Source organism: Arachis hypogaea, chromosome 5, assembly GCF_003086295.3.
Source record: "Arachis hypogaea cultivar Tifrunner chromosome 5, arahy.Tifrunner.gnm2.J5K5, whole genome shotgun sequence".
Lineage (NCBI taxonomy): Eukaryota > Viridiplantae > Streptophyta > Magnoliopsida > Fabales > Fabaceae > Arachis > Arachis hypogaea.
Genome location: NC_092040.1, coordinates 34,185,301 through 34,195,392, shown reverse-complemented (window position 1 = coordinate 34,195,392; position 10,092 = coordinate 34,185,301). Strand labels below are relative to the sequence as shown.

Sequence of the window (10,092 nt, the reverse complement as noted above, 5' to 3'; positions counted from 1 at the left end):
AATAAATTATTTTTTGTTACATGTGTGCCCCGTTATATCAGTTGGTGCAAGCCTCTATTGTGGAATGGGTGCAACCCACGACATTCACTCCCACGTCCAAACAAACAACAAATCAAGTGGGCCATCTATTTTCTTGCAATCATCCGTGATGCACGACACAGTGACATGTTAAGGTGCGCGAGAGTTGCTGACCCCCAACTATAAGTGCCGCTCAGCTCAAAATTTCGAAGCAGTGGTAGATACTTCGCATGGGCATTTGCCGTCAAATTATCCACGAAGAGGGTGGTACCTAGTAGACAGAAGATGTGACACCTAACGTATCCCTGAATAAAGTCCCATGTGTCTAAAGGTTGTGTGTCTCTAATATGGCGAACTCATGCAAGCTTTATGTAACTTTTAGAGGAACTACTCACGATGGGTTCGCTACCGAAAATGGCCAGGCTTTGGGTGACCAAGAAATTTTGACTGCTATCAGTCCAATCGGTAACAACATCTCTATCAATCAGTAGGTGGAATATGTGTAACACGTTCTCGAGTGTCACTGTAACCTCACCGACTGGCATTACAAATGTTTGGCTCTCCGGCCGCCATCTTTTCACAAGAGCAGATAGCATCGCGGAATACCCTCTGATCACTCCACCTCACGAGAGCTGGTAGAATCCCGCAATTTGTAAGGCCTGATCAACCGTCGGATGCCACGTCTTCGACTGGTCAAGCTTACGGGGCAAAAGATTCTCATTAGGCTGGTACAAGACAATTGAAAACAAAAAACAGCAAAACTATTATATAATTTTTCAAAAATTAAAATAAAAATTAACTCCACTTTCATAAAATACAAATAAATAAATAAATAATATCAAATTCGAAACAATAATACAAAAATAACTACAAAAACGAAAATAAAAATAATTATAGATAATTTGCATTATTATTTATATTAATTATTAAAATTAAAAAATACAAATTACAACAAAATAAAAATAACATTAAAATAGAAATAAAAAATAATTATATCAAATTCGAAAAATTACATTTATTTTAAGTTTATATTATTTATTAAAATTAATAACTACCAACTAGTACAAAATACAAATATTATAACATAAAAGAAAATCAAAAGTAAAAAATTTGGAATTTTTTATATCCATTTATATTATTCATAATAGAAAATAAAAAAGATCCTTATACAAATTTGAATATAATAATAATTTTATAACAAAAAATCAAAACATAAATGCACTAACAATAATACATTTTAAATACAAATTAAAATTCTAATTTAACAAAATACTAAATTTATATAATTAGGTTGTCACATATAATTAATAACGTGAGGAGTCTACTTAAGGCACTTAAGTGCAAACCAACCAGAAGGACTGGAGCTGTTGGATGTTGCTCAGTGCTGCTATAAATTAACAACCAAAAAGCTCTGCGTCAAACTTCAGCCCCTTCGAGTTGGCCACGGGGCAACAGCCTCTGACGCCCCATACCATTGCGGTAGGAGGAGGCTTGCCCATCAGCCTACTTTGCCAAGACGCGGCAGGAGCGCTACGACCTAGCCCAAACCCACTTTAACTAAAGGCTTGGCCCGGTCTGAAGGAAGAAGAAAGTAGACCTTGTAGAGAAGCGGATAGGAGAGGTAGCCTATAGACTCAAGCGATCAGCCTTTCATTCCTTAGGGAAAACTCACCCCGTATGACTAAGGGGAATCTTTCTGTCTGGAAACCCGCATGTAGGGGAGAATGTACGAGAACAATGACTTATTCAATGCCTGAAATTGGAGAAACTTCCAAATTAAAGTAAAGACGCAGTAGACGCAACAAGATAAAGAGGCTCTAGTCACAGCTAAAAGTCGATAGGATTGGAGTGGTAACTAAGAAAGCTATGCCAAAGTCCCCTAGAGAAGAAAGAGACGAAGCAAAAAGAGAAAAATAAACAAATACCAGCTAACGAACCGAAGCCCCACCAATAACTAAGATTGCTTGGGGTTGGATAATCTATCAAATGTTGATTAAGTGTGGAGGATATCGGTTGTTTAAGAAGAGAGAATCGTTGGTTCCTCATTTTTCTTTTTCCTATCGTGAGAATTCTGCTCCCCCCAACAAGAGGAAAGACTTATTTGTTGTCAATCGCTGGTTGGGTTTACCAACAAAGAAAAGCATGGGAGAAACGTGCCAGATCTTGACGCCAGGAGTTTCACCGGAAATCAAGCTTTGACGGGGCGGGGTTGCGCGCGAGCCGAGTGCATTTGGATCTGAATCTGCGGTACACAAGAGTACTTCGCGCCATTCATAGCCATCAGGGATACAGCCCTCTTCCCTCAAGATGGTCCGTCTTGCTTCTGCTTGATGGAAACTAGGGTTCAAGTGTTGACTTTTTTAAATCAAGACATGGCGGGGGCAGGATTCGAACCTGCAATCTTCAGGTCATGAGCCTGACGAGTTAACCAACTACTCCACCCCGCTTCTTCCCCCTCTCTTTCTTTTCTTTCACTATTCCCACCTAGGTCCCCTTGCTTGCTTGGCCGGGATAGAACCAGCGCTTAGTAAGTAAGCGGCGCGGCGGTCTAACGACCCATTCAAAGGTGAAAAGCAACTCAATTGAATCCGGTTTAGCTACTAGCTACTTTGAAAGGAAACCAGTTTACCTGCCAAGCGTGTATTTAATATACAAATTAAACAACTGACTTTGACTTCAATACCCAGGTTGGAAGATCATAGGCGGGCATTTGAGCTCCGCACCCGATGGTTCTCTTGGATTAGGGCCTCTAACTTCACCCTAGACGACTGAACTCCTGGACTTCATTCTACTGCTGTAGGCTCTCATAAGTCAATATCAAGATCTCTTCCTAACGGCCTAATAAAAAGTCTTAATCTCAGGTCGTAATGCTCATACCATATCATACAAAGCTGGAATGGTAGCTAATAAGTTCGACCTATACCTTCCGATGCTGATGTATGATCCCCGCGAAGCTCCACACTTTAAACAAAGGGAGCTATGTAGACAGATTTTGTGGTCTTTACTTTCGTGTTTGGAGTAGGTAAACTGTGAGGAACAGCAAGAAAATGTTAAAAGCAACCTCTAGAAGTTGCACCTGATAGCCATCCGTTTCGTTCGGGCTTCTCTTTACAGTCTTTACAGGAAGTACACTATCCAGCATTGTCCTTCAGGCCTCAACAACCGATCAAATCGGTTCGTGTTCCGCTTCCAAACAAAGTCAGTCGTCTTTGCCCAAGTGTGAACTGCGGACGACTCTCCATTGGTTCCATTCCTTCTAACTTGACTTCTGGGTCGTATAATCACGTACCATTTTTGTAAGCAACACACTAGTCACTCTCAGTCTCACTCTCACAAAAAGTATCACCTTATTTCCTCTCAATAATAATCAAAATCCAGGTTCAAATGATTTTTAATGAAAATGAAGCAACGAGGCCTTCTCCCCTCCCCCTTTTAAAGGCTCCAAAGCGTTGAATGCATAGCCTTCTCGGAGCATGGATGTTGGATGCATGGAGACCAGCCTGCCAAGTGGTCAATACGTAGGGTACGTGTTACCCAGGAGAATGACACGTGGCTGGGAGACGTTGACAAAGGTGCATCGAAACCAAGCTGGGAATCTTTTCTCTTGTAACATGGATGGTGCGTGCTGGCTGCATGCGTGACACGTGGTTAGGGACGTTGACAAAAGTGCATCGAAACCAAGCAGTGAATCCCTGCTCCTACAACACGAATGGTGTTTGTTGGCTGCATTGTGACACATGGCCAGGAATCCCTGCAAAAGGTGCATTGGAACCACGCGATGAATCTCTGTAGCTTCAATACGTAGAGTGCATGATGACCGGGCTTGAACCGTGGAAAATCTCTGTGAATTTTTGCTGGAAAATTTTGCAAAAAGTAATATGTTGCATGCATGTTAAAGCAGTATATAATATAATTTCTGACACATTTACATTCCTACAAAATATTCCAAATATCAATATTAAACAAAATCACCTATCTCTTCTTCATATATAAAATAATTTCTGCTTTAAAAAATATTATCTTTTTACAAAATGTTGATATTTATTTCTAATAAGGTGTTTCTTAATTTTTTTTTGTTAAAATAAAAACCGATAATCATCCTTGATTAGTGTGTTAAATTTAAATTATACACCTTGAATATAAATTATAGTTTCTAGATAATGAATAATATATGCTTGAGCTTTTTCTATTGCTATATTGATGTTTTTTATATTATGTTTATATTTTTTTCCTTTTTTATAATCTACACATAATATTTCAAGTTATATATATAATTGTTACTTGATATTATTTAATGTAACTGAGATTTTTTTTAAATTAATGAGTACTGCTACACATACAAGTCATACAAGTTAATCCTAACTCAACGAAATCCACTTATATAACATGCGCGTAAAATCACGTTATTCCTCTTTGTATCCAGCGTTCCTCCTCTTCCTCCTCCTTCTCCTTCTTCTTTGCGTTTCTCTTCCTTTTTCTTCGCGTGTTTCATCTTCATCGTTGTTTTTTATTACTCTTGTTGTTGTTGCATTTTTTCCTCCCCCTCTTTCTATTGATTTTGCAACATTATATTTTTTTTCTTCTTTGTTTGATTTTTTTTCCAAGAAGAATTATGAAAATATGAAATAAGAAGATGAAGAAGAAGAAGCAGCAGAAGATGAGGAGGAGGAAGAGGAAGGGTTCCGAATTATGCAGAGCTTATCAGCACACATACACAAAAAATTCTTAAAACAATACACTCAAATATCTTCGTGTTATACCCAAATATCTTCGTGTTACAACCAAATTTGCTGGAAATACAGAAAAATATTTCCTCTAATGCTGCAATTTTTTTCTTCTTTTTTTTTCTTATTTTTTTTTCTTTTAGTTAAATGGATGTAAGTTCATCATCTTTCAAGTAATTTTGCAGCATTATGTATTTCTTCTTCTTCTTTATTTGATTTTTTTGTTTTTATTCTTATTAAGAGAGTGAAACAAGAAGAAACTTGAGAAGGTAAAACAAAAAAAAAGATGAATAAGAAAAAAAAGAAGAAGATGGTGATGATGATGAAAAAATAAGAAGCAGCAGCAGAAGATGATGAGGAGGAGGAAGAGTAAGAATTTTGAATTATGCAGAACTTATCAGCACACATACACCGAAAATTCTTAAATAATACACTCAAATATCGTCATGTTACACCCAAATATCTTTATGTTACACCCAAATTTGCTACAAATACAGAAAAATATTTTCTCTAACGCCGTATTTTTTTCTTCTTCTTCTTCTTTTCTTTATTTCTTTCTTTCTTTTAATTGAATGAATGTAAGTTCATCCCCTTCCAAGTAATTTGTACCATTATATGTTTCTTCTTCTTCTTTGTTTGATTTTTTTGTTTTTACTCTTATTAAGAGAGTAAAATAAGAAGAAACTTAAGAAGATAAAACAAGAAAAAAAAAGATGAATAAGAAAAAAGAAGAAGAAGAAGAAGAAGATGATGATGATGATGATGATAAATAAGAAGAAGTAGCAGCAGAAGATGAGGAGGAGGAAGAAGAAGAGTTTTGAATTATGCAGAACTTATCGGCACACATATACCAAAAATTCTTAAATAATACACTCAAATATTTTCATGTTACACCCAAATATAGAAAAATATTTTCTTTAATGCAGAACTTTTACATTATATTCAATTCAAACTATCAACGATGAACAACTATTTTCATAAACAAAAACAACATTAGTCACCTACAGAATATTAACTAGAATTGAACCACACATCTGCCATTTGATTAGATTCAAGACAACAATCAATTTTATTTATTCTGGTTCAATTGACAATTTGAACTTGAATAATTCATTATCTTCAACAACGAGATAATTGATGATGAAGGAGAAGGAGGAAAAGAAATTCTAATAAAAAAAGAATGAGGAAAAGGAGAAAGAGGAGGAGGTGGTGTTGATGACGATAATGAAAGAGAAAAATAACAAAGAAGAAGAAGAATGTGTAGTAAAAAGAAGAAGAAGAACGTGTGCATATAAATATAAATGACTTGTATAAATTTGTATCAAAAAATGACTTGTACTTAAAAAATAAATGTAAATTAATCTTGCTCTTTTGAGATCTAAAAATAACACATGTTATCGTACGAATGCACGGACTATTATGCTTTTATATTATATATATATATATATATATATATATATATATATATATATATATATATATATATATATATATATATATATATATATATGGCGTAAGAACTCAAATTTTTAAAAATTAATTAATGAGTTATTTATAATTTATTATTTTATTTAAAAAATTATTATTATTATTATTATTATTATTATTATTATTATTATTTTCCTTTGGCCGAAGCCTTAAGGGAATTAAGATAAAGAAAGCCAAAACGTGGCTTGCATGCTTAATTATGTACATATATATAATTCTTATTAATGTTTCTTTTATATATATATATATATATATCATTATGATACATGCACTACTAGAAAACTAGTTAATACAGACGGATATTTCAGACGGATTTTATCCCACGGAAATACAGACGGAATTTTAGAGGGATTTTTTGTCGGAAAACAAAAAAAATGAATTAACATAAATTACAGACGGAACAAAAATCCGTCGATAATTCTATCGGAAAAATTAATTTTTTTCCGTGAAAAATAGTTACAGACGGAAAATCCGTCTGTAATTAAATAAACAAAAACACTACATTTTATTAAATTATTACAGACAAAAAATCTGTCTGTAATTTAAACTTTTCCGTCGGAAATATTAAAATAAAGAGATGGGTTACTTTACTCCCAATCCTTCAGTTCACTTTTTTCCCGATATCCTTAAATTACTCCAATGCCTTCTCTCTCCATTGAAGATGTGACTTCTTCCGCCGCTGCCGCCGCCGCCGCCACCGCCGCTCGCGTCGCGCAAGCTCCTTCTACCGCCGCTCTCAATGCGGTTGCTCCTTTCATCGTCACACGAGCTCTCTCGGGCGTGCTCTTGTCTTACGAGCTCCCTCCGCCGCCGCTCTCGCGCTGCTTCTTCTCTCCTCGCCGGAGGTTTGTCATCGTCTCTTCTCGTCGCTGTTAGTTCAGGTAGGCTTCCGCCTCCTCCTCATCCCTAGCCCTAACCCTTCCATTATGATTCTGTTCCAATTTCATGATCCCTAGCCCTAACCCTGTCCTTTCCCTATTTTGATTGAACTTCAAAATCAAAGAATACGATCGACGAGAGCTCTTATGTTTGCAAATCAGTTGTTGCTTGCTGCAGAGAACGGAATTTCTAAATTCTAAGGTATGAATTTTGTATATTCCTATAATTTGTGAAATCTGAAACATAATTTCTATGATTGTAGTATAGAATGAACTCTGTTTATGAACTATATATTTGAATTGCTGAGATATTTTATCTGGAGTTTGCATGCATATTCTTGTTATGACTTGATTTTGGCTCCTCCTTCTTGTCCTTGTCTGAATCTGCTGAATTACAGACAGATATCTCATTCTTTTCAGTATTTTTGAAACAGGGGAGATGACAGTAACACAACTCTAAAGACAACAACGCGATTAATTGATTCTGATCTTGCCGTTGCTCTTGTCTTTCAACAACAGCACTATCATCATGCCTTTGATTTAACCTCAAGTTACTCTCTTTCTCACTCTCTTATCTTTCACTCACTCACTCTCTTATTTATCAAATATACCTTATCTCTCACTCACTCACTCACTCTCCTATTTATCAAATAATAGGGCTGGGAATGGGAAACTTGTAGTTGTGGACTCCAATGATCAAACTAAGCTTAAACATGAGTATAAGAAGGTTTGTTTCATTGTTTGTGTGTTACTACTTGTGCTTACTATTTCAATTTCTGTTTCATTAGTAGTACTGATTGTTACATTTTTATATAAACATTTTAGATTGAGGCTGCAAGGAAGAGTCGATTGAGGAAGAAGGTAAATTAATTGCTCCCAACTTGATATGTTAGATTGTTCAATTGAACCTAAACTTAAGCCCCAACCATTGAATGATTGATATGTGTTGGTTTTTCAATAGGCATATGTGCAGCAATTGGAGAATAGTAGAGTTAGGCTTGCACAATTAGAGCAAGAACTTCAGTCACCCAATTTCAAGGTTTGTTCCTCACGCTCTTCCTACTTCAAATTTCTTATCTTTTGTTGCAAAGGGTACTTCATAGTTAATATAACTTTACATAGCTATAAGAAGCTTCAATGATCAGTATTTAATGAACCAATATTTTTTATCTATTTTTATCTCGAAGCTTTTTTCAATTAAAATTTATCATAAAGAGACAAAGAAATTGGACAATGGAAACGGAGTAATCAAATTGGAGGAAGAAAAGAAAAACACTACAGCTTAAAAGATCAAATACCTTTAAGTTTGGAGGGAATGAGGGATGTTATGTTAGGCCAATTTCACTTTGCAAAAATTTAAAAGTAGAATAAATGGCCAATATTTTTCACTTCAGGTACTATGCACCTAAATATTGCTTCTATGATAGGTGATGCCCTGAATTCTTTGAAGAACAGATTGACAGATCCTGCTGGTGTTCTTCAAAGCTGGGATTCCACTCTTGTTAATCCATGTACATGGTTTTATGTTACTTGCAGCAATGATAATAGTGTGATCCGTGTGTAAGTTATACATACATCACTTTTACTTTTACTTTTATAGACATTTGTGTATGCTTTGATTTACCTTGAATTATGACTCCACTAGGCAGCTTCAAAGTCCTAGATGCTTCACATAAAGAACAATAAATCACATATCACAATACATTATAACTTATAACTTCAGGTTCCTTCATTTCTGGCATAATTAGCGCAGCAAAAGCAAGAGAAGCTTTATAAATCAAATGGTTAATACCTAGAAAATGCAGAACTAGCCTTCTGAAAAATCTTCTCTCTATTATTGCTCTGAGACTATTATTTTCTAAGCCTTTAGGTACAGCACATTTGAGATTTGCATTCTCCATGCACCTGGAATTTTTTTTTATAAGGTTTGAAGCAACTAAACATTATTTGTATCCAAAGGACAAAGTTTATCATGTTTGCTTTTTTTTTCTTTTTTCTTTTATTTTATTATTTCTTATCTGTATACCTGGATTTTGGCCTCTACTATGGAGGGATAGATAAGGTGCACTCAGGTGAGTTTCTGTATACTACTACACCACCAACAACTTTTGAGGATAACAATATTGTGATGATGATGCTTTTTCTAACCATTCATTCCTTTGGAGTTGGAATTTTTTATTCACCTTGCAGGCTCTAAATCCCTCACACACTATGCCAAGTTTCATAATTATCAGTACAAGTATCCTTGTTTTTGTTTATATATATATATATATATATATATATATATATATATATATATATATATATATAGTAATTAATTATACAATTCGACCATACCACATGTCACTGGTATTATTGTGGAGCGTGGCCAAGTTTTTTAGTACTTATGCATGCAAATTTTCCCAAAACATATGGCAATTGGCAGTAGTCTCTCCATTAATGCTCATCATTTTTCTTGAGGAAAATCTAGAATTGAGTTTATATTAAGAATATAACATTTTGTATATATAAAACCTTCTAATTTTTACCACTTTTCTTTCAGATTAGAGAGATTCGCCAGAAATATGATATGGTGACCTACCTGTTGGAGTATATTTACTATCCTGACCAAAGTATGTCTTTTTGGAGTTAAAACTCAACTTATTGCACGTTCATATGCTGTGGAGCATAAGTTCTTTTTATTTTTATATTCTTAAGTTGCACTTCATTTCTTTTCCGATGGTCAAACTCTAATTTATTTGCTGTAACTTTTGGTCTGATGTAGCTTCAAGGACCTGCACCCTTCATTGGATTGGTGTCCGGAAACGGGTTGGACAGTGCCTATGCCCACTGTACGTACTTATAATCCCATAATTTGGTTTATCTTTCTATCTGTAATTATTAATTAATATTCAATACATAGTACGATATTAAAACGTTTGAAATCATTGTATGCATCTCTATGGTTTAAAACGCATGTTGATTCTTGTTTGCAACAACTCACC

The 10,092-nt window shown here is 34.9% G+C and overlaps 1 non-coding gene across 1 annotated transcript; it reads right to left on the bottom strand.

Moving 5' to 3' along the window:
• Positions 1–2,391: 2,391 nt before the first annotated feature.
• On the bottom strand, positions 2,392–2,465 carry TRNAM-CAU (transfer RNA methionine (anticodon CAU)). Its single transcript has one exon. It is a non-coding gene; the product is annotated as a tRNA-Met (tRNA).
• Between the last annotated feature and the right edge of the window lie 7,627 nt (positions 2,466–10,092).